The following is a 24,034-nucleotide window of genomic DNA, read 5'->3' as shown; positions in this document are numbered from 1 at the left end:
CCACCACCTCCCTGGGCAGCCTGTTCCAATGCCTGACCACTCTCTCAGTGAAGAAATTTTTCCTAATATCCAATCTAAACCTCCCCTGGCGCAACTCGGGACCATTTCCTCTTGTCCTATCGCTGCTTACTTGGGAGAAGAGAGCAACACCCACCTCACCACAACCCCTTTCAGGTAGTTGTAGAGAGCGATGAGGGCTCCCCTCAGCCTCCTCTTCTCCAGACTAAACAACCCCAGTTCCCTCAGCCGCTCCTCATAAGACATGTGCTCCAGACCCCTCACCAGCTTCGTTGCCCTTCTCTGGACACGCTCCAGCACCTCAACGTCCTTCTTGTAGTGAGGGGCCCAACACTGAACACAGGATTCAAGGTGCGGCCTCACCAGTGCCGAGTACAGGGGCACGATCACTTCCCTACTCCTGCTGGCCACACTATTCCTGATACAGGCCAGGACGCTGTTGGCCACCTTGGCCACCTGGGCACACTGATGGCTCATGTTCAGCCGGCTGTCAACCAGTACCCCCAGGTCCCTTTCCACCGGGCAGCTCTCCAGCCACTCCTCCCCAAGCCTGGAGCGTTGCCTGGTGTTGTTGTCGCCGAAGTGCAGGACCCGGCACTTGGTCTTATTAAACCTCATACAGTTGACCTTGGCCCATCGATCCAGCCTGTCCAGATCCCTCTGCAGAGCCCTCCTGCCCTCCAGCGGATCAACACTCCCACCCAGCTTGGTGTCATCTGCAAACTTACTGAGGGAGCACTCCATCCCCTCGTGCAGATCATCAGTAAAGATATTGAACAAGGCCGGCCCCAGAACCGAGCCCTGGGGAACACCGCTTGTGACCGGCCGCCAGCCGGATTTAACGCCGTTCATCACAACTCTCGGGGCTCGGCCATCCAGCCAGTTCCTCACGCAGCGAAGAGTAAACCTGTCTAAGCCCCGCGCCACCAGCTTCTGCAGGAGGATGCTGTGGGAGAACTCGCTGCTTTGGCAGTGAGTCGCGGGCCAACGGGCTTGTGCAAAGGCAAACTCGGGGCATGGCAGGGGATGGGGTCTGGGTGCAGCCAGCACCCGCTCTCGCCTGTCTCTCTAGCTGCTGAGCTGCGGTTGGGCTTTGTAGAAGCGGAGCTGCAGCGGCATCGCGAGACACGCGCCGGGCTGGGAGCAGGAGGGGGGTTAACGGCGGACCCGGCGCTTCGCATCGCGTCCGCCCTGGGAAACGGGGCTGCTCCGGGAGGAGAGGTGCTGCAGGAAGGAGGCTGAGACCAGCGCTCCGACAGCACGAGGTTCGGGGGGGGGGAGAGAGAGAGACCAAGCCCAGCGCTTTGGGGAGGAGAGGTCTTCCCCCTGAGAACGGGGCAGGGTTTTGGGGGCTCCCAAGTGAATTAGGGCTGGTTGGTAGAGCTCACGGGACAGGGAGCAGTTCTGGGAGCAGAAACTGTGCTGGGCTCCTTGCTGCTGTCAGTAAAGGTGTCAGATGTCCCGAAATTCAGAAACGAGGCTGGGGAGGGATGCTTTCCCCCAGTGAAACCCTCACCTGTCTCCAAAGTGACCGGGGCAAGGCGCCGGGCTCGGCACGCTGGGCTGCGGGCTCTGCCGAGCTGCCCCCCGCCCCGGCCTCCGCGTGCCGGAATCGCTCCCCGCCGCCCTTCGAAGCGTGAAGCGTCCCTGCGCGCAGCGCGGTTGCCCGTCGCTCTTTGCTGGCACTGTCCTCTGAGAAGCGAAGAGGAAAACAAGCCGAAATGTCTCCCCTCTCTCCGTCCCACCTCAACCCTGTTCTGCGCCAGGCGGGGGGACAAGCAGCATTTGTCCAGCCCCCGCCCCCCCCGTCCTCTGCTCTCCTCCGCGCCTGCGGCTCCGCCGAGGACACCGGCAGAGCCCTGAAGGGACGGGGACAGTGGGGACGGTTCCTTCCCTCGGCTCCTGCAATTGCTCGTTTTTAACTTCCCTCTCATTTTGCAGGGAGGCAGGTGCTGGCTGCAGCGAGAGGTGCAGGATTTGAAGAGTTTCAGTGGCTGCAGGCAGGAGATGGAGTCACCGTGGCCAAGGCGGTCGGGGAAAAAAGCGCCCTCGAGTAGAGGACTGCTGGAAATAGGCTGGATTTGGGGGGAACAAGGTGACTTATGTGCCTTAAAATAAGCTTTTACCATCAATTATTAATACGCAGTGTTTTGGAGGGAGCTCAGAAACGGGGGGAGTGTGCGGGGCTGCTGCCGGCACCGGCACCGCGGCCGCACGGGGACGGGGACGGGAGGGGCGAGGTGTGGCACGCGAGCCGCCGGACCCGCCGGCCGCTCGGGGAGGTTGGAAGCCGCTTCCTCCCCTGCCTGCCTTGTTGGGGCTTTGATTCCTCGCTGACAGCACGCTGAAGGATTGATCTGAGCGGGGATAAATAATTCATGAGCTTTTTTTTTTTTTTTTTGAGCAGCTGTGAATTTTGAGACGGGAGCTCTGCACAGCAGACGCTGTTGGGACTAAAAGAGCAGTTTGAGGAGAAAGCTGTATATTTTTGTTGTTGTTGTTGTTGTCTGTTGCCATTTATAATTTCTGATCTTCCTTTTCTTCTTTTTTTTTTTTAATTTTTTCCCCACGCAGGCCTGTTTTGCTGCCCCGGCTCTCGGCAGGCGGCTGCGGCAGAGGCAGCATCCCGCCGCGAGTGGGTGCCTCCACCAGCCACGCCGTGCCGTGCTGGGGCGAGGTCTGACATCCCAGCGCTGGGGGAAACTATAAGCCCTGCCCAAGGACATCCCCCGGCTCACGGGCGCCCATGGAGCACCCCTGACCCACCTCTGACCCCTGGTGTCTGCAAAGCCCGTGCTGCTCCAGGCCCTGAAGTTCAAGGGATTTGAATAGCACCTTGGTTCCTGCCTCACCCCCCGGGGACGGAGGCTGCAGCACGGCTCCTCCGCTGCCGTCTGCCCCCGACGAGCAGCACACGGATCCCCTCGGAAAACGAGGGTCGGAGCAGCTCTGTGCGCGGCGGCACGGGGGGGAGAGGGGACGGCCGGGACTGTTGGCAAAAAATGCCTGGGGAGGCTCAGTGGGGGCTGAGGACCTTCCCCCGGTGGGTTTGGGCACGGGGCAGGGGCGTGTTGCTGGAAAAGCTGGACTGCAAAGCCTCTGGAGCATCTGCCCGGCTGCCCAAAGGGGGCTGGGGACATGCGGGCTCTTGGGCGACTGCAGCCCGCCCAGCCCGGGCTGCCAAAACTGCCCCCGGCCCCCACGGTAAACCCCTGTGTGTCACATACAGGTGCTTTACCCGGCATTTCGCGTTCCCCAGGTTGGCTGGTAGCATTTGTTACCCGGGACCCCTGGGTGGATCTTTACCAACCGCCTAAAATCAGCCCCGCAAAGGCACGGACGCCCTGAGGAGAAGATCCAGCCTGACCCCGCTGATAGACGCTCCCTGCTGTAGAACCGCGCCGAACACCCGCCCGCTGACTCCAGGAGATCCCAGGAAGGGAAAATGTGGTTCAAAGGATTTCGTAAGGAAAAATTAACGATAAAAATATTCTGTTGCAAGTCAGCCAGACGTTGTAGACCCGGATTCCTGCGCTGCTTTGCAGCTGGGTTCGCAGCGGCGCGGGGAGGCATCCTGCAGCTGCAGCCGAGTCGGGGGGGACCCGCTAGTGCTAATACAAACCGGTGCAAAATAATCTTTGCTGTAGCGAAGTTTATTTAGGAAAATGAGAACGAGAGGCAGCCCCGGCGCTGCTGAGGTATGTGTGAAGCCATCCGACAGCCCCTGAGCGCAGCGTGCACCGCTGCTGCCATCAGCCTGCCGTGGGGAGGAGGAGGGAGGCGAGCGGGGAGCTTTTTGCCTTCCTGCCCCCCAAATCACCCCCAAGCGCTGCTGTCCGAGCCCAGAGAGCCCCTGGCCTGGGAGCGGGGTTTGCAGCTGGGTGAGGCAGAGCTGGGGGCTTCTGCAGCCCTGCGGAGAGAGGAGCTGAGCCCAGAGGCGTCTCCGTCGCAGCCCCCGAGCTCAGCGCGGCCGAGATCTTCTCCCGGGGAGCGGGGACAGCCCCTCGCTCTGCCCCGGGAGGCGGCTGGGGTGGAACCCTCGGGGGCCCCATGGGCCCCTGTTTTGTGGCTTTCACTCCGGGCTGGGATTTTCTCTGTCGCTCCAAACAAATTTTCTCTGTTTGCCAGAACAGCAAAACCGGTGCAAACTGTTTGCCGGGATATTCCCGCGTCACAGGGAGGAAGGTGTGCGGGGAGGTTTTGCGCCACTTCGTCCGGCTCATCCAGGCCTTCACTTGTTCGCTGTAGAGCAAGAAGGTAGGATGAAATCTGCTCCGTGTTGAACCCAGAAGGGGCTCACGGGGACTTTGGGGTCACCTTCCCCAGCAAGTCCTGCAGATCCTCAGCTCCCAGCAGTGGGGGGGCATCTCGCTGCTGGATCCCCCACGCTGGCCGGAGCCAAGCGAGAGGGGACGGACACCCGCAGCTGTACGGCACTTCGGGCTAAGTCTCATCAGCGATAAGTGGTTTCAAGCTGATGGAAATTATTCATGAACTTGTGCTGAATTAGACGAGGAGTTGATGAATGGGGGGGTTGGGGTCTGTGTCAAAACGTTTCTTCATAATGCTTAAAAAATGGAGTATCTTGACTCTTTGTTTGGAAATGATGTTAAAATAAATTTGGCCAACGCTGATTTCATAAAGAGGGGAACACCTGAAGAGTGTGAAACGTTAGGGTTGGTGGTGAAACATTTTTCAGTTTTGGGGTTTTTTTCCATGTGTTTATTTTGACAAGGGAAGGAAAGAGGAAGCTGGGGGGTGATTATTTTTTTCTTCTTTTCTCTGAAGGCCACGGCAGTCTCTATAACCCTGCCTTTTGCCTGGTGGGTAGTGGTGGTAGGGGACAGCAAAGCACTATTTGCTATTTAATTCTTGGCCTGTTACGTAGAGGAAGAGGAAGATATTTAAACAGCAGTAACTTGTCTCCACCGTGCTGAGCGCACGAGGGCTTCCCTGCCCTCCCCTCTGCGGCGTGGCGAGCGCGTCTGCCCTCCCGGCAGAGCCCGGGTTCCCCTCGCTGGCGAGCAAAGCGACGCAGGAGCCGCCCGCGTTGGACACGTGGATGGTTCATCAGCTAATTAACTGATCACTCTCCGCTATCCATCTGCCAGCCCAATTTAGCTGGGTTTCATTTCCCTCTTTAGTGGCTTAATGATGTTCGCAACAACTTTTCCTTTGGACGGGGAGATGGACCCGCAGCAGAAAAACTTTTTATGTCAAGAGCTTGATGTGCTCAGTCACACCCGCCTGCCACGAAGGAGGCACAGCTGCGCCGAGAGAGCGAGATAAACACTTGAAACACGGGATGAAGGAGGCTTCAAACAACTCTGCTGCCTGCAAAATAGATTTCTGTTTCCAGCTCCCTTTCTGAAAGCCACAGGGATCACAGGGAGACGCGGAGAACAGGTGGAAATCTGTGGCGAGACATTACTTATTCATAAAATAATGTGCAATCATTCCTGTGAAGCGTTGGGGTTGGGAGGGTCACTGTAATTCAGATGAATCCTGCTTCCTCGCTTCCATTTCGGCGGCGGTGGAGCCTGGCACCGAGTGGGACAAGGCTCCTCCGGCGCTGGAGGGGAGCGGGGACACTCGCCGTTCTTGCAGTCGGAAAAACACAGGGAAAGCTCAGGAAGGGTTTTTTCTTGGAAAAAGCTGCTTGGGCCGTGGTGCCCGCTGATCAGGCGAAGAGCAGAGCAGCCTCCCGCCCCGTCCCGCCGCAGCGGGGGCGAAGCGAGCACCTTGCCGCGGAGCCGTGCCCCCGGGCTCTGTCAGCATCAGCCTCCGCTGCTGCCGTCCCAGCCGTGTGACCGGGGTGCCTCGGCACCCGGGGTGCCTCCTCGGGGCTCGGGGCCCGAAAAGCAGGAGGGAGCAGGGCTCTGTCCTGCGTTTCCCGGGGTACCTGCAGGAGCTGAGAGACGCGGCACGCGGTCCCTGGGTGCGCTCCTGTGCCCCCACCGCCGCGGGGGTGACCACCACCGACCGGCCGCCGCAGCCGTCCCACGCGAAGCTGCGACTCCCACGCTCCGGCTCTTCCTCAGTCACTTTATTCCTCTTCAGAAATGGTGGCGTGAAAACCAAGTGGGAAGCGAGATGTCTTGTGAAAGGGGGGAAACCTGGTTCGTTCATCCATAGGAAATCAAATGCTCCTCACCGGAGCACTGCGGTGCAATTACAGTTATGAGATTCGCGGGTAATTAATTTGCTGTGTTAGAGTAGCCAGCAAAGGGCTGAACACCACTGCCGGCAAGGAGTCTCCCGTAATAATTCACCTGACGCAGAAAACGAACTGTAACGAGAGCTGATGGACAGCATTGACGCCGAGGACTTCATCCCATGTGGGAATATCGCTGCATCCAAGGCTGGAGCCAGCAGCTTCACTGCAGCAACATCCCAAATGGCAGCGAGGAAGCAAGGAAACCCCTTTTTTTGCCAAATCTCTGCTGATTATTTGGGAAACCAGAATTTATTTGCTGTTAGCACCTTTTACTTTGAAAATGCATCATAAACCTGAACAACACCCACAGTGCTGCTGGCAACCAGACATGGGCACCTCCGTCCTGCAGATGGGGAAGGCACCGGGGGTGAAGGCGAGATCCCCACACCCCCCCAGCACGGCGAGGGCAGGGGGCTGCGGGGAACCCCACATGCTCCCGGCGTTGTCCAGCCCATGCTGGTTCCTGGTGTGGTCACCTGAGATGGGCACTGGGTCTCCGTGCCTGACTGCCACCTCTTGGGGACAACCACCCGGCGCAAGGTCACCCGTGCTGCACACGTGGTCCTCGAGCATCTCAGCTCCTCTAAGTCTTACTGCACATCAGATTTTTAAAACAAAAAAATAGGAGAGAACCGATCCTGGACACTCAAAGGATGCCTGAGATCAGACTCTCCCAACAATCCCACTCTTGCATACGTGACCATGACCGTGACCTGCCGGGGCTCCCGTCCCAGCTGGGCCCCCCCCCCGGCTGCTGGCACTGACTCCTGAAAAGCCCCGGGCATTTAACTTGGCCTTGGAAAAATGCCCGGTCTGCTCCTGTCCAGGATTTCATTAGCTTGCAGTCAAATATTAGGGCTGGTGCTGCATGTTTGATTGTGTTTCTAATGCTCCTGCCCTCCCTGGGGCTGGGAATTGCTTCTCCACCGAAAAGCAGAGAATGAACAGGGGCTCCTGAGCAAATCAGTCCCGAGAAAAGACGAAAAGTCCCAGAAAGGACCAAGGTGCTTCCAGGGTTGGGGCTGGAGCTGGGCTCGGGGTGCACGTCACCCCGGGGCACTGGGCAGCAGCTATCCCAGGTCTCTGGATGAAGATGCTCCTTCCACCCCTCCCAGAGTCCTTGGTCCTTTGGGCAAACTGGAATACTTTCTGTGTCCCCTCGGATGCTGATAGCAGAGCTGTGACGTGCCACGGCCCAGGTCTCCAGGGCAAACGCAGGTTTTCCTGCGGAGCCAGGAGCGGGGGGCTCTCCGTCCCCTCGGCGTGACCCACCGCCCGTCTGGTGCCGGGCTGGGCCAGGCTCTTCGCTGCACGTTGCCTGATTATTTATGGATCTATAGGCTTGCCTGGGGTACGTCATTCACAAGGTGGGTCCTGGGGAGGTTAAGGCTGGACGGGGCCTCGGGCACAGCCTGGGCTCCTCTCCCCTTCTTTTGTGTGCAAAACTTAGGAAGAAAAAAAATTAAAAAAAAGCACAACTCAACAAATCAAACCCAACTAGTTCTTCAGCTTCGTTTGGACGGGGGCCTGAAACACAGTCTGGCGAGGCCTCGCACAGCGCAGATGGAAATCCTATATGGGGCTACTGACTCACGGCACTAAAAAAAACCTGTTAGTCAACGTTCAAAAGGGCTGGAGCTCCCAGAGAAACCCTCCCGTGCCCCGCAGGGCTGTTGTGCCCACGGGGGATGCTCCGCTTGGGGACCGCAGGGGACCGCGCCCCAGGACCGTGGGCGCTGCGTCCCCCTGCGGTGCTCCCGGCGCCGATGGGTGTCGAGTGCTCGAAGACTCGGCGGGGTAATGAGGTGGGTGCTATCGACCAGGGTCTTCGCCTCCCCCTCTCCTCTTCACCGATTTCCCGTCCCTCCTCAGCGCACTGCGCTTTTTAATCCATCCAGGTCACGGCCCGCATGAGCGGGGCCAGGTACGGGGTCGGCACTAATGATATGCTAATGAGGCTGGGGCAATCAATTCCCCCTTAATCAGGCAATCGATCCCCACTGCAGGTGTTTCTGATCTGGGGCTGTGTGGGAGCAACATCCGATTTTAACGTGGTGGGTCTCTTTGAAGCCGCTTGTCACAGTGGGACTGGACTTGGAGGAGACTTATAGGGCTTATAATAAAAGAAGTTATTAAAAAAAAAATTTTAAAAGAGGGTTTGGGGATTGGAGCATCCTTTTGACCCCAAGCGCTGCACTCTGGTCTGGTAATGAATCAAAGCTTGTTGGCAGCAGTGGGTCGGGGCACACAGGGGTCTGGTCCAGGCGGAGGGGATGGGGATGCCGCAGCACCCACAGCCCGGGGGGGGAAGGCTCCTCCCTGCTCGGCTTGGTGCCATCGACGAGGTCTGGCAGATGTGGCATTTTGAGCATGCCCACGTGCACCCTCACGCCCGCCCCGGCGATGCCCGTATCTCTCTCGGCAGCAGCCGCAGCACCTTCCTGACGGACGTCCCACGTGCAGGTCCCTTCCTCCACCATGGGGCAACTGGTGGCTCAGGACACTGGGAAAACAACGCCAGCACTGCGCAGGCAAAGCTTTCTCCAAAGAGAAAGGTAAGAGGTTTCTGGGGGTTCCTCTGCCACTGCCGGCCTGGCAGCGCCTCGTGCGTGGAGGTGCTCGGAGGGACGGACACGGCCCGTCCTGCACCCGCTGCAGCACCCAGAGGATGCACAAGGACAACATCGGTGGGGCAGATCCCAGATCCCCTCCTCGATCGTTGCCTTTTTCCTGCAAGAGCAGCAGCATTTGCTTTCTCCTTTCCTCCTGTTTCCTCCGGGGCCGGTGAAACGGGACCGGCGGGGGGGTTTGCTCCCAGCCCTCCCCGCCGCAGGGGCACCTTCGCCCGCACGAAGCTCTCGGGAGCTTTCGGCTGCCTGCGCCGCCGCCTCTGGAGCGATGGGGAGAGGCTCTCCAGGACGGGCTCTGCTGTGCAGACGTGAAGGCAGTAGCGGAGCCTCTGCTACAGTATAATTTCCCCTTGTTAGTCATGCAGCTTTGGGATGTTTACGTGCCTCTCCGATTTAGTTGAGGCAATTGCTTTTAAGGGTTGATTATTTATGGATCTATAGTACACAGTTGCCAGCAGGAATAAATTTCCCCATCTAAATCAGTTATTTTTCCAGCACGACACACTCCCCTCGAAATAGATGCACCCGCCCCCTCATCACCCAGCCCGGGCGCGCGGCGGCGGGCACCCACCAGCACGGCGCAGCCCTGTGCGGCTCCCACCGCCGCCTCCAGCTGCTCCACCGCACCGGCTCACCCGGTTGGGGTTTCCCACACGCTCCTCCTCATGGGGCTTTGCTGGAGGTGCCTGCCACAAAATAGTGGCTTTTTAGTGGTTTTTAGGTCTCCTGTCTCCGTAGCAGCCGTAAGCAGACGCACAAGAGCGAGCAGGAACAGGTCAGGGTGTTTGATGCCCCCTAATATTTCGTGTTTGAGCCCTCTAATAGGTTTTTAGTGTCAGTTGGCTTTGGCTCAGGGAATTGCCTGAGCCTGATGTGGTTTGCTTACCTCTCTCTGAGCTCCTCATTCACTCTCTTCAGCCTCCGTGAGGCTTTTTTCCACCTGCATCGCCCTTGGGTAAGGATTTCAGTAGCTTGTCTGACCCCTGCATGGGAAAACCCACTTAAGCACCTCTAGTCCTTGCATTGGGAAAGCCTCTCTTCCTTGCAAAGGTGAGTTAAAATCCCCCTGTGTTGCCCAAATCCTCCCCTCTGCCCCTGGAAAAGGAGGAGGGTGACTCCGCTGCTCGCAAACCCTGCACACGCTTCACAGCCTTTGGGTTTCAGTGTCTTGTTGCATCTGGAAAGGCTGGAATTAGAGTTTTATGTGCGTAATGCCACGTGGTCCCGGCGTGGGCGTACGGATGTGGGAAACGCTCTTACATCAAACCCAAACCGCTCCTCCGTGGCCCTGCGGCGATGCACAGCTCTCGGCACGGTCCCACGCAGCCAAGCGAAGCAAGGACAGTGGCGGGGCCAGACCCGTGCGTCGGCCCCAGCGGGGACTGCCGCCATTGCCACCCAGCAGGCTCGTTGGGCTAATTAGAGCTTCGGGCAAAGCCCTCTCTCCAAAACAGCCCTGCCCCGGATTAGCCCGGGCTGCGCTCAGAGCCCTCTGCGGATCCACACAGGCAAGTTGACGGGGGCTTGGATCCGGTGTTCTCACTCAGTCCTGCCCCGTTACTCCAAGGGGGGAGTAAAATAAGGATCAAAAGAGCAAGAAATGCACTTAAAAAATGACCAGCATCTCCGAAGCGGCAGCACCTGGCAGCAGAAGGAGCAAACCCGTCTCTGGGAGGTAAAAGCGCTGGTGGCACCGAAAAGAGATTGGGAGCAGGGGGTGGCGGGGGGTCTCGCAAACAAGAGGATGGAGGAGCCGCTCGCTTGACTAATGTGGCCGGCGGCAGCGATGGAGACGGCTCTCCGCGCCCGTTAGGAGGTCACCGGTGTCGCCCACGGTGTGGCTGTGCCAGCACCCGACGCTCGGGCTCCCCGGCCCTGCCCCGCGTTTGGCTGGGCGATGGCGGTGGCGGGGGGGGGTGTTACGGAGGGGCTGCATGTGCACGAGGGGGGAATCTTGTTGAGCGCGTTTTCGGGCAGATCAATCAGTTCTGCACCCTTTTTTCCCCGGTCGACCTGTCAGTCCCAACGCTACCGTTAATGAGAGCGTACGCCCGGAGTCCGCTAATGCAGCGTGAGCGGCCGGCTGTCCCGTCCTCAGCGGCGCTCGTGGTAGAGCCGGGGCTGGTCTGAGTCCGTACCCCGGCATCCTCACGGATGCAGCCTGTGCTGAGAGTCACGCTCCTGCCTGCGGCGCCCGGGTACCGGTAACCACCGGCTGCTCCGGGTACCGCTGGCATTATGCAGAGGCCTTTGCTGAGTCAGCAGGTTCCTCGCTCTAGCTGAGTCAGCAAAAAACACCATCCCACCCACCCACCGGTGCCGGGCTGTCCTCCCCTCCAGGGAAGACCGACGCTGTGGGGGATGTTCCCCCAGGCACCTCCTGGGCAAACGACGCGGCGGGTGCAATACTGCGTTTCTACCAGCTTGATGCCGTCTGCGGCCAGATGCCGATCCCGGTGTAACGCCAGCACAGAGGTGACCAGCCAAGAATTTGGCCCCGCGGGCAGGCGACGGCGGGTCAGTGACTTGCACGGTGACATTACAGCAGTTTCGGTCCCGTAGTCGCAGCCCTGGGGCTGGGTTTACTGCTGCCTCGCTGGGCTCTGAGGGTCCCCAGCCGCAGACCCGGTGGGTGCCACCCCGCCAGAAGCTGTAGGGCTTCATGGACCAAAGCCACCTCCCCAGGCGGGGCACGGGGTTCCCCAAACACGGGGGTGGCTGCAGCCTTCAAGCTTTCCCAGCCCTCCTGGCTTGCCACACAGAGCTGCACTCCCAGCTCAGTCCCCGCGCTGGCCGGAGAGCGATGGGGCATTTGGGATGCCGAGCTGGACGCTGTCGCCCCCCTTCCAGCAGCCCCCTGTGCCAGCCCCTCCTCATGTCCATGCCCTCCCGCTTCCCTCCGGCATCCTTCTCCCGGGACTGCCGCTGCCTACAGCCCTCTCGAGGTCGGGAAGAGCTTTGGGGTTATCTCTGCGCTCTCCCCAGGCTCCGCTTTCGCACCGGCGCGCTCCCTTCATCAGCAAGAACACTGTCTTTTCTTAACACTTATTAAGCCCTAATTTTCATCTTACTCATTACTACCAAGTCATTAAGCTGGCAAGGAATTAAATGGGGTGAAATGAAAAGAACTGAAAGACGACTGAAGGGTTTGGTGTGGTTGGGTTTTTTTAAAAAGAGACCAGGAAATAATCTCCCAGGATTAAGCAGGTGAGAGCAACTAACCCCGCGGAAGGGCACGTAAGACTTAAGGACGAGGTTTCTAATTAAATAGAGGCACCGAAGGACTCTGAGGGGTGTCCTCCCTGCTCCTCCCTGCCCACGAGGTGACGGCGAGGACAGTCAGGCACCGGTGGCTCCCGGGCAGTGAAGCGGCTCCTCCTTAAAGTCTCTGCTCAAATAAAAGACGCTGCAGCAAGAAATGGGGGACCCAGTGAACATTTGTGAGGCTTCCAAAAACAGTCTCTGCCAAAGTCATTGCTGTTGGTGCCAGACTAAAACCCTGAGCTTTTATTTATTTATTTATCTATCTATCTATCTATCTATCTATTTATTTATTTATGGTTGGGTGGGGGTATATTTAGGGACATTATTTAATATGTTAAATATAAATATACAAATATAATTAATATTAATGTATTTAAATACATGTCTGTATATATAAAGCCATTGCTTTCAGAAAACAATCTTCTACCTGCAGGGTTATCGACCGGTCCTTGCTGGGCATTTTCTCCAAGGATGGCTTTCCATCGGCCACGCTGAGTGTGCATATGGCATTTATGAAATGCTTTGAAATCAGATGTGGTAAGTGTCTGTCCATCTGTCTGTCCCTGCTCGCCTCTCCATGCGTTTGGTCTCCCACTGCCCGCGTGCCCCCAGGGCTCCTGGCACAGCCGGGTACAGCTCTGAGGCACCTCCTTGCCCTGGGATGGGGCTTTGGGATGGGGCTTGCGTTTCCCTGGTGGGTGCCCGGGGGGTGCTCGCAGCCCAGCTTTGGGGTGACCTGAGCTTCTCCATGAGCGACCAGAGCATCCCGTCCCTTGAGGAGCTCTTTACATCCCCTTTCCCAAATCCGTTGCCCATCCGGGCACCGCAGCCACTGGGCAAACCGGAGGGATCGGCTGCTGCCCTGGCATGTCACACCGGCACGTGGCTTTTTTATTATTGTTGTTTCCCCTGACTGGATTAAAATAACGGTTATACAGAACAATGTCAGACCTGCCAAAGGAATCCCAACTCTCTGGTGACTTCATTAGCGCCAGTGCCTCCAGTCAGCAAAGTCACGGGGCTTTATTAGCGCACGGTGGGTTCTCTTCTCTCGCCCTCCCGCATGCAGAAACCTCATTAGTGGGGAAGACAGAGCACTTAAGAGTCCCGTTAAGTTTCCATCCTGACTTGTTTCATCTCCTCCTTTCCTGGCATGCTGCCCCGTCGCCTCCGCTTTCACTGGCAGAACGGGTGAGGTCTTGCCACGACCACAGGGATTTGGGACCCAGCATCCGCCCAGCACCGCGGTGCTCATGTCCTGCCGGGGACTTGGGTCACCCCCTGCTCCCCCTGCCCAGCCATGGGGGCCCCGCCAATGTCTCCGGCCCCACATTAGGGCTGTGCTCACATTACTCATCAGCAGACATGCACTGAGCTGGCCGGCCTCTGCTAGTGCCATCCCTGCTGGGAATATCCCAGTTCTCGGCCAATGGGAGGCAGAGAGAACACAAGACAGAGGTGTGTGCAGCACAACTCTCTTCCTGGCCTGAACTGGTGTTACTGGTATTAAACCCACCTGGGCGGGAAGATCAGAGTTCCCGGAGTCCCGATTCACCTGGTACGCAGCGGGGTGGGGTTTGTTCCCACGCCGCCGCTTACGGCCCTACTCCACCTGCAACACGTCCCTGGTGGCACCGTGACCCCTCTGGTCTCCCGTTCGTTTTGATGCATTCAAGATCGTAAGAGGCTGTTATTTTATGACGGATTAACGACACTGTATTTGCTTTTAGCCTGTTTTATGGTGCCCCGAGTGCCTTGGCTATAATTCTTCTGTTTATTTGTTTTATTATCCCAACAGGCTGCTCATGGAGGTTAGCGTGAAAACACCCACTTTCCCCACCACGTGCCCCCGAGAGAGGCTGGAGGAGATGGATATCCCATCCCAGATGAGGCACAGGCCCACGGCTCAGCCCGTCCGTGCCATGGGAACGCTGCCTTGAAGCGGAGTCGGCTGGGGAGGGAGGGGGCAGGAAGTTGCTTTAATTCAGCGTCTGTCTCAGTGCACCCACCCGCTTGTGTGCAGGGCTTGGCTTGGCCACCACCCTGGAGCAAGAGGAGCGGGAACAAGGAGCCCAGGGCTTAGGAGAGGAGGTGTGGAGCCATCGCTGCTGCGGGAGGTCACATCCATCTCCTCTTCATCCTCACTGCTGGGGCCCTTCTCCGTCCTCGCCCGGGTACGGCTCCTGAGACAAGCCGTGCACGCGGGTGAGGTTGGCTGGAAGGCACACCCAGGCGCAGACCTCTCCCCACCTTTGAGCATGACCTTGGGGGTCATCCCCCAAGCCCCGTACCCGGGCTCCTCTCCCACCTCCCCTCTCCGGCGGCTCCAGCGGTATCTCCCCTCCCCTCCCCTCTCCTCCCCAGGGGTTGATGTATTTGCGGTGAAGTACCTGAGTGCTAATAACTCACATTAGCAACTTTGGCTGATGGATGTCAGCGCCAAGGGCCAGATTCCATTTCAGCTGAAAGCCCGGCTGCTAATTTCCAGTAGCAAAGATCAACTGGGAGCTTCGGGGATTAGAACAGTGGGTAGAGAGGGAAACGAGAAATGAGAGAGGAAGATAAACATAAAAGTCATACAAAACAAATAGCTGGCAGTAACTCCATTAAATCAGATGTTTTTAAAAGGAAATATTAAAATACTAACTATGTAATTAAGTATTTATTAATTAAAAAGGAAGCCAAGCCGCATTAAGACAAGCAAAACCCTAATTATGTGCAAATTCTTGTTTAGCTCAGCTGCCAGTTCAATGGACCTTGTATCTGGCTTCCCAGGGCCTTGGGCTCAGGTCGGTAGACGGGACGGGGAAGCGGATTCTGCTGAAGTTATAAGGAGCAAAATCACTTCAACGGTTCCGTTTTCTCTGCCCTGCCGAGGTCACGGCTGCCCACGCTGGCGATTCCAGCGGCTCCTTCCTGTAGAACCCCACAGCTGCCCGGGGAACTTGGCCGGCAGCGGGACAGCAGGCGAGGGCAGGGGCGATGGTTTCCCTGGCTGTGCATCACTACCATTCCTCCAACTTGTTTGGCAATTCCTCCTTTGACGATGTCCAAGCGTGGCAGGACCCCTGCGCTGTTGTCCTTGACCTCCCGAACCGCAGGAGCTGGGTATGGAGGTGAATCGCTAAGTCATGGACTGGGATGTCTCAGCGACCGGTTTGAGGGAGATCCGTGTCCCGCTGCGAGGAGCCGGTGCCACTGGCGCTGTGACCTGTGTGGCGATGCCGGAGCCGGTGCCGGGGTCACATTGAGCTCTCCCAGCCCTGTCCCGGGGAGCACGAGCTGTCTGGTGCCTCTGACAAACTCATCTGTCACGGAGTGAGGGCCATCGGCTGCGAGACGCCGCAGAAGAGAGAGAATTAAAAGAGGGAGAGAGAAAGAGCAATCAATACATTATTTAACAGCGGGAATGCAAATGACAAAAAATTAATGAGGTCTCTCCCCCCCCCGCGCCCCTCCCCCAGCCCTCCTTTGCTGTAAGATTGCTGACAAATTCTCTGAAAAATATCAAAACAGCCGGAGGGTGTAACCTGCCAGAGTGATGCACCATTATCTATTATTGATGGAAACCTTGACAAGTTCCTTTTAAAAAAGGAGAGAGAAAGGGAGGGCGAGAAGGGGAAAAAAAATTGCATCTGATCTTTGTTTTAAAGATACAGTTGCTCCTTTTCTTTTCTGGGCAAGTGACAGAAGTTGTCACCGCGGTGTCACCGTGCTGTGATGCTCCCCGAGCCCCAGGACAGCCAGGAGCCTCTGGGCTGGGCTGGTGGGAATCAGATGGAATCTGGATGGAGGCAGAATATTTGTTTCTCCCCCTGTTACCCCTCTAAAGAGTCTTTTAAGCTTTGTTTGAAGACGAAATAGGGCTGAGCTGGCAGAGGCGGCACTGGGGATTGTGTCTGGGGAGGAGAGAAGTTGGGGGCCTGGGGTAGGAGGGAGGGAGCAGACGATCAAAGCAAGCCACGTGGTAAATCCAGGAGGAGAGACAGGCTGTGGGACAGGAGGAGGAGGAATTCCTGGTAGAAAAAGTGACTAGGGGAAAAAACCATCCAGCAAGTCCCTGGAGTATATCAAAACCTCTCCTGAGCCGCAGAGAGGCAAGAGACCATGGGAGCCAGCACAGAACCACTATCAAACACGCTGGCGAGTGACACTCTGCAGGGATTAATACTTTATAAATGTCATTGGCCTCCTGACAGGCTGCTGTATAATCCTCTTTGGCCTCTTACAGCAAACCAGCAAAACCCTCTGAACAGCCCGGGTGGAGCAGGTGGTCCCAGTGCCCCGTTATCCCGTCGCCCTGAGCCTGGGATGAGCTGCCCCTCATCCCACCGGTGCCACCTGCTATGCGGGAGGCACCCGAGCTGCTTCGGCTGCAGACCCCACTGTCCCCACGTCGCCCTGGGGATGCTGTTTGCTGCAGGGCAGGGGGACAAGCCAATGCAGCCGCTGCCATGGGAGCCCCCTCGGCGTGCCAGCATCCTTCCCTCCATCCCCAAGCCCTCCTCCAATAGCCACCTGGCCCTGACTTGATAATCTGCTCTCCTTTTTTTGCAGCGCTCGTATTGACATCCCTTGCTGCCAACTAGATGTGCAGCTCGAGGCGGGGAAAGCTGTCAGCGTGTTCCACGCGCGTGCAGCAGCCGTGGGCTCTTGGCTGAGCTGCCGTACACGTGCCTGCGTTTCGCTGTGCCTCAGTTTCTCCAGGCAGACACGGGCAAGTCATGGGCACTCTGAGATCCAGGGATGAAGGACGTGCCATAGGTGCCAAGTATTGTTATTCACTGTTGCTTTTTTTAGAGGTCCTCAAATGTATTTCTCTGATCTCACGGCCAAGCACCTCAAGGACGCTTACGGGATCTATTCCCAGCAGATGCTGCAGTCCAGCTCCCATGGCCCCGTCAGTAGCTCTGGGCCTGTCCTCGGACTATTTAACGTGAGACTGTTGGAGGTGTAGGAATTACCCCCGGAGGTTTGTTTCCCCACCCCACTGTCCTTTCTTCAGCAGAAACCGTGCAGAGGACCTCAAAGGTACAAAATCCTGGATGAGGCAGTTTGTATCTTATTCAATTTAACCTTGGCAGACACCAGTGTCACTCTGGTTTATGCCCACGGGTGTTGCGGATCCCACTGAACTCCATGTTCCCGTGAAACCTCGTGGCAGGGAGTCCTGCAATTCTGCCTGTCGGTATTCCCTGCTCTTGGTTTGAAAGGTATCGTCCTCTAATTGCACTGAATGTCTCCTGTTTTGGTGCTGCAGGGGCAATCTGTCCTCCCAGGGACCTCTACACCAGCCGTTGCTTTGTATGCCTCTGCCGTGCCCTCCTTATCTTCACCTCTATCCTATCCCCTCTTCTTAAACTAAATAGTCCTAAATCTTTTTAATCTCCTCTCATGGATTATTGATACTATTTGTTGCACTTCTTTGGATCTTTTCCATTTCTGCTCTATCTTTGCCGAGATGATGGGGTGACGAGATAGGACTCCAGCTGAAGTGAAGTTCATAAAGCCACGGCAACACTTGCAGGTTTGCCACCTTTCCCGCGTTGCCCAAACCGGCTGGCTTTGGGGAAGGGGCTGCTTCTGCCCATCGCATTGCATGCTCCTAGACCTGCCCACGGCGATCCCCAGGCTCCTTTCCGGAGAGCTTATTGCTCAGTAAGACCCCACGCACCAGCAGAAGGATCTGTGTTTTAATCCGTGTGTTTGCGTCGGAGTTGTCACAGTAGGTGAGATCCACAGCCGTGTCACCCAGCCCTGCTCTTTTGCTGAGCTCTCCCCAGCACGGCTCAGCTGTCCCGGGGCTCAGATAGCTGTTTTGAGTCCCCCCCAGGTCTTGCTGCTGCGCAGTCCGGAGCCCCTCTGGACCCTCCGGGACACAGAGGTGATGCTGCTGCTCTGCGCGGTGCCTTAGCAGCATCCCCGCGTAACGGGGAGCAACCGTGTTCCCCCTCCTCGGCTCGCTCCTGCCCGGCCTCTGCTGAGCTCCAGCTCTCCCCCAGCACAGCCTCAGCCTCAGCGGCTTCTTGTGTTTGCAAACCCAAGCCCACCGGGGAGGGTGCAGGCAGTGCACAGGCTCCCGTTTAACTGGGGAGGTGGCCCAGTTTATACAAAATTATTTGGGCCCTTGGGAGACCTTGTAAGCTGGGGGTGGCAGTCAGGGCTCCCCGCTGCCTGCACGGTGTGTCCTGCTGTTGGGGTGCCTCATGGGGGGGGCAATCTCCTTTGCCAAAGGGTTGTCCCTGCTCATGCTGCTCGCTTGGATATTTTAGTACTTAAATCACTTCATTTCCTTGTTACTGGAAGGTGAGCGGTCTATGATTCCCTGATTTTATCCCTTGAGTCTTCTTCAAGTTGAGGTTTGGCTTTTCCAGCTTGCTGGAGGGGGCTAATGAGAGGTTTATTTTCTTCCTGTCACAGCCGCAAGGAAATGGGTCTTAGTGTCCATCTGAAGTGCACGGCACACCCGGTTTTCTCCCATCCGGACCACAGCTGTGTCAGGACGCAGTTTTATCAGAAATTGAGCTAAACCCTGGCCATGTTTAGGCCAGGGAGAAAATAGGATTTGGCCCCGTGGTAATAGTAATGAAGGTTGAATAACCTGCAGAAGTGCAGGGGCTGCTCTTGCCGAGAAGCTCATCTGTGCCTCTTCTTCCAGGCAGGGGATGGCAGGAGCACCCAGGCCAGCTGCGCCCACCCACCGCCCTGCCGGGCCACGCGGGTGCCCCACGCAGGGCTCCAGCCCGGGGGATGAGGGCAGGAGGCTGGGGCTGCTCACAGCTCCCTGGGCAGACTGGCTGCTTCAGGGGGCTCCGGGTCGGTGTGCGGAGAGAGAACGGGGGGAGAATTCAGATTTCTGTACTTTATGCCTTCTCCCCAGTGTCTCCATACAACCACACTTTTTACTTCCTCTCCTTCTTCCTCAGTTAAGTCTGGCCGCCACTAAAGACACATCCCTCAAATACCCTAGCCTGCAAGGAAGCACTGAAGACCAAAAGAAGCAAAGCAAGATAACGACGCTGGAGAGGCGATTGCCGACATGGGGCTGCCAAGCAGTCAGAAGCTCCAGGTCCTGTGGTGGGACCGTTCAGCCCGGGTAGGCAGGCACACAGATGACAAGGAAATCAGCCTTTCAAGGGGCCGCAGGTCACCCCGGGCCAGTTGCGGGGGGACAGAGAACAGCCGCCGTGGTCACTGTGGTGCTGGAAATGTCGTGTCCAGCCAGAGCATTAGTTTTGCTTTTCCATTGTCCATTCTGCTAAAGAAAGCTTTGCTGGCAAATGAACTTCATGGGAAGCTTATTTCCTTGCTGTTAGCTTGGTGCAAAAAAAAAAAAAAAAAAAGTTATAATAAAAAGAATACAACATAAATTCCCAGGCAGAATCAGGAGGTCAAGTTTAAAAAAAAAAAAAAAAGGAAGGAGGAAAAAAACTACACTAAACAACCCATCAGCACTGGCTTGACGACAAAGAGAAGCGCTCTGGGCTGAGAAATAATGGTTTGAAGTTTGCATCATTACCAGGGCTACGTGCCCCACATTTACAATGCTGTCTGAAATGTATGCAAGCTGGGACTTGTGCGGCATAATGGAAGAGGCATGGGGGTGGGTCAGTCCCTCCTTCAGGGACAGAAGAGCCAAAATAGAGACTTGCACGAGACGTTGCAGCTCATCATCCCACACGCTTCTGAGAGGGACCTCGGAGGGGCTGGGTGAGAATCGCTGGTTCTAATTTGTACCTGCTGCCAGGCCGGCTGCTGTTCTCACAAACGAGGTCCAGGGGAATCTGTGCCTTTCTTGTCCAATTGCAAAGGCAAAAGGGCCCTTTTACAAAAGGGGAAACTGAGGCACAGAGAGGCCTGCTTGCCCCAAGTTAGCTTTCTGCACTGAAAGCGATGCCCTTCCACAAGCAAACGCGTCCCCTCTCTCCCGTGCACATCCTCCGTGCCGGTGCCACTCACTGCTCAGAGGCAGCGCCGCGTTTCCCGAGCCTGGATCCTTTGCCCTCATGCAGTCTTCAGGATTCAGCGCATCTCAATCCTGACCTGCCACAGCCTCTTTTATTCAGTGCCGGGCTCCCCAGGCGAGCTTGCCAACACAGCTCATTCCTGCAAGACTTCTGTGATTTCAAACCACGACCCTCTGCATCTTACCCAGCGCCCTCAGGTTTCTCTCCCCCACCCTTCCAGGTCTGTGCATCTGTTGTCAGCTGTATGAACCGTATGGTGCTTCGGTAACGTGGGCGTGGGCAGGTGACACTTTGGCTTGGGCACAAGGTCTCCCCACCTGGGATTGGCAGAGAGAGGAAATCAGGGCTGGGCTGTCACGTCCGATTACATTTTTCTCTGGGTGACCTCTGTTTCCATAACACAATTTTTATTATTTGACTTTGGAATATTGACTTTGATTTCTTTTTTTTGATTCATTTTGGTTTCGCTCTTTCCTGCAGGGAGTGACTTGGGTCACCTTCAACTTCTGCTTGTTCTGTAGTGTGGGGCAGGAACGGTCACTTGTCCATGGAAAATGACCTGGAAGAAAAGCAAGGATTTAAAGAGCACTTGTGTATGGGCTGGGTTTCCTTCTGATGCTCTGAATTGGGCCCCTCCATCCTGTCCCTCCTGAGCTACGTGGTGACTTCTCTCCCTCTCCAGGAGGTCCTTCACGGAGGGGGACGTGAACTGCACTGCAATGAAGCTGGTCTGGATGTGGAGCTCCTCCGATCTTTGTGGGCAGCAGCACCAGCTTCTGATCAAAAGGGAGGGTTTTCTGTGGACATGTGTCCATCTCCTTGTGTCCTGTCTTCAGCAGTGACCCGTAATGATGCTTCAGATGAAGGAAAAATGCAGTTGTACCGGGCAGGGTCTAAGGTAAGTTTCCCACAGACCCGATGCACCCGGCAGCTTGTGCCATGACACGACAAACTTCCCTCTGCTCCGCTTGCCCAGCGCAGAGGCTGGCCAGGGTCTGTAGAAGCTGGTGGCCGCTGCCTGTGGGCAAACACGCAGGTGCTGTTTTCAGTGGGTTGAGTTACTTCTCTTTTCATTTTGCTGCCAGTGGGAATGCTGGCCAGCTCATCCCCTTTGCAAGAGCAGCAGGTGGTGGTCTGAGAAAAATCTCCACATTTTTTTCCTGGTTTTTTGGGTTTTTTTTTTTTCCATTTAATTCTGTGGCTCCAGCCTCAGTGCCTGCCTATGGCCTCTGTGAAGCAGAGTGGCACCAGCTGATGTTCAAGCCGTCCTACGGGGATGGACTTGGGACCATCTGTGTCTCTAGGAACATGCCCTCAGAATTTGCAAGTGGAAAGGACTGCCCAGGATATACTGTCCACTGGGCTCTGGAAACAAAGAGGAGTTTTCCCACCTTTCCTGTCCTCAGCAATGCAGACTCCAGAGCCAGAATGTAACCCACAGCACCCGAGTCGGGACAGGCTCCAGAGTCCCTGCTCAGAGCTGCTTTTGCTCTTCAGGGACAGCAAGGATGGACTCCTGATTTGGTCAGCAAAGTCAGCAGCTGAGCTCCAACCATGCACAGCAAAGATCTTTATTGAGTTACCTGCCACTCTCTCGTTGAACCCCAAGAGGATGAGCTATTGATGTGAACCTCCCCGCGTGGTGAGGTGAAAGGACAGCCAGACGTCTGACCACTAAGGAAGTGCTGACAGAAACACCTTGCGGTACCTGACGGCTTGTTAGCCTCTCCTTTCGGTGTTAGCCAATATGTATTTTTGTGGTGATTCACATGCTTATTTTAATACTGTGAAATATAGTCCCCAGTAGAGGGATAAGATTAAGCCAGAGAAAGAACCTTTATAGCCTTTTCTCCTTCCACCCTCACCTTCCTAATTACTTTAAATGTACAAGGGGGTTGTCAAAAGTTGTTAATCTCTCTCTCTGAGTTTTTCTTTTTAATTATCCCAGGGCCTGGAGTTCTTCTCAGCCTTCCTCCTCAGATCCACCTCATCCTCCTGTGGCAGGGTGAGGCCAAAAATTTTTTTCCTATTTACTTCCTTTCACAAAAGACTGAGAGAGGGACATCAAAAAGCTTCACTTTAAGCTGCCATTTTAACAGATCTGAAAGTGCGATTATTTATTTGTTTGTTTGTTTGTTTGTTAAACCACCTAGCCCCAGTGACCTAAGCATCGTTGGGTCTCTGCCCTCCTGCCTCTGTGGCTGTCTGCGTTTTACAGATGGGGAGCCCTGAAACAGTGAGCGACACATCTCAAGCAGCCGAAGGATCTAGACCCCTGAAGCCTGCGATGAGTCCGAGGCAGGGGTGCCTGCTCGCGGGGCTGGGCGGCAGGTGGGGATTTGGGCTGAGATTTTCCGGATTTGGTTCTGGCACCTCATCCCTTTCAGAGATCTGTCTGGGGAACAAAAAAACCCCAAACCAAAAGTCTGTGACCAAGCAGGGAAGGGACCAAGGTGTTTCAGGTGGGGATGTCCCACCTGCAGACAGCCATGAACCCACTCTCTGCCCACTCCGGTTCTCCCTGCCTCCTGGTCCCCCTTTTCTGTGCTCAGATGCTCAGAGGGCAGCGGCTGCTGCCTCGGGATGACGAGTGTTGGGATTTTTTCCTCCTCCTTGCGCCGGAGCGTTCGCTTGGCTCAGGCTTGCTGCGGGCGCAGGGGGTACGGGCGCGGCGGCCCCCCAGCCCCATGTGCCGGCATATGCTGCCCTCTAGAGTCAGCACCCAAACTTCCCTTTTTTTGAAGGAAAAAGCTGGTAGAAGGCAAGTCCTGTCAATCATGTGTCAGAGTGGCTGAACGAGAGAAAATCCGCCACCTTCTCCGGGCTTGGCAGTGTGCGGGTGCAGGGTGAGACACCCACCTGCAAAACACCGAGGCCGCCTCAAGGAGGTGAAAGTGGGGATGTACCCAAAATCAAGGTCACCCGTTTGTGTTTTTGGCTCATATGAAGTTTGCCGCAGCCCACATTACATATATATTTTTCCAGGGGACTGATACAGAAGCTCTGTCCTCGCCTGCTTCAGCTCCCAGCTCTGTCCCCTTCTGCATCGCTCCTCTGAGTCTCCCACCCAGAGTCTGTCCTCCGTGATCTTCTATCAGCTTCTCCTTCCCTGAACAATTCCTCTCCTCCCCCGTATACTGCCATCTCACTACTGTTTTTCCCACCACTGAAGACCTCAGAGGAGTTGCATCCATTAACAGGAGGTGAGAATCTTGTTCTTCTGCTTTAGTTGCTTCCACTAAATTTTTTTTTTTTTTTTCACTTCTTCCCAGCTGCAAAGCTTTCCACCCTGAGGGCTGAGCGTGTGTGGCGGCAGGGACATGTTGGGTCACTCTGATGTATCTGTCACTTGGGGATCCTCCTGTATATTGAATAAGGTCTTTACAGGGAGCTGGTTGTGTCTTAACCAAATTGCAACCACACTGACCAGCAACGTTATCAAGGCCAATGCTGGTCTGGAAGCCATCGTGTGAAAAGGTTGTTGGCTAAATGGCATTTTCCTACATAATCCTAGTTACTCCCTGCTGCTGAAACTCACTAGGACAGCTGTGTTTGGGGGTGAACAGGCGCTATCTCCTGGCTTCTGCAGGGACAGACACTGCATCACCCCAGCTGCCGCCCCACAAGCTGGGGGAAAGCAGGAGAGCAAAGGCTGGGGTGGGAGGAAGCCGCCCGGGAGAGGGGAAGGGCACTAGAGGGCAGGAGAACTCTTTATTATTGCACGTCTCAATAATTTTGGCATTTCTTGCACAATTTCCCCTGTTCAATGGGTCAGTTGTGAAGTTCAGTGACTCATTGCAGGAAATGACCCTGTGGGGCTGCAGTTTCTGTCCACTGGCCTTCCCTAGCTGCCGTCGGCACAGGTGGCAGGGCTGAAGCAGACTCAATCGGAGGAGTTTGCACGTGGAGACTGACCGCCTGCAGTGTGTTGCTGGCAG

The sequence above is a fragment of the Phaethon aethereus genome (assembly GCF_964289735.1).
Source record: "Phaethon aethereus genome assembly, chromosome: 20".
In the NCBI taxonomy this organism is placed as follows: domain Eukaryota; kingdom Metazoa; phylum Chordata; class Aves; order Phaethontiformes; family Phaethontidae; genus Phaethon; species Phaethon aethereus.
The sequence above is the reverse complement of the archived record's forward strand: the minus strand, read 5'-3'. Positions refer to the sequence as shown.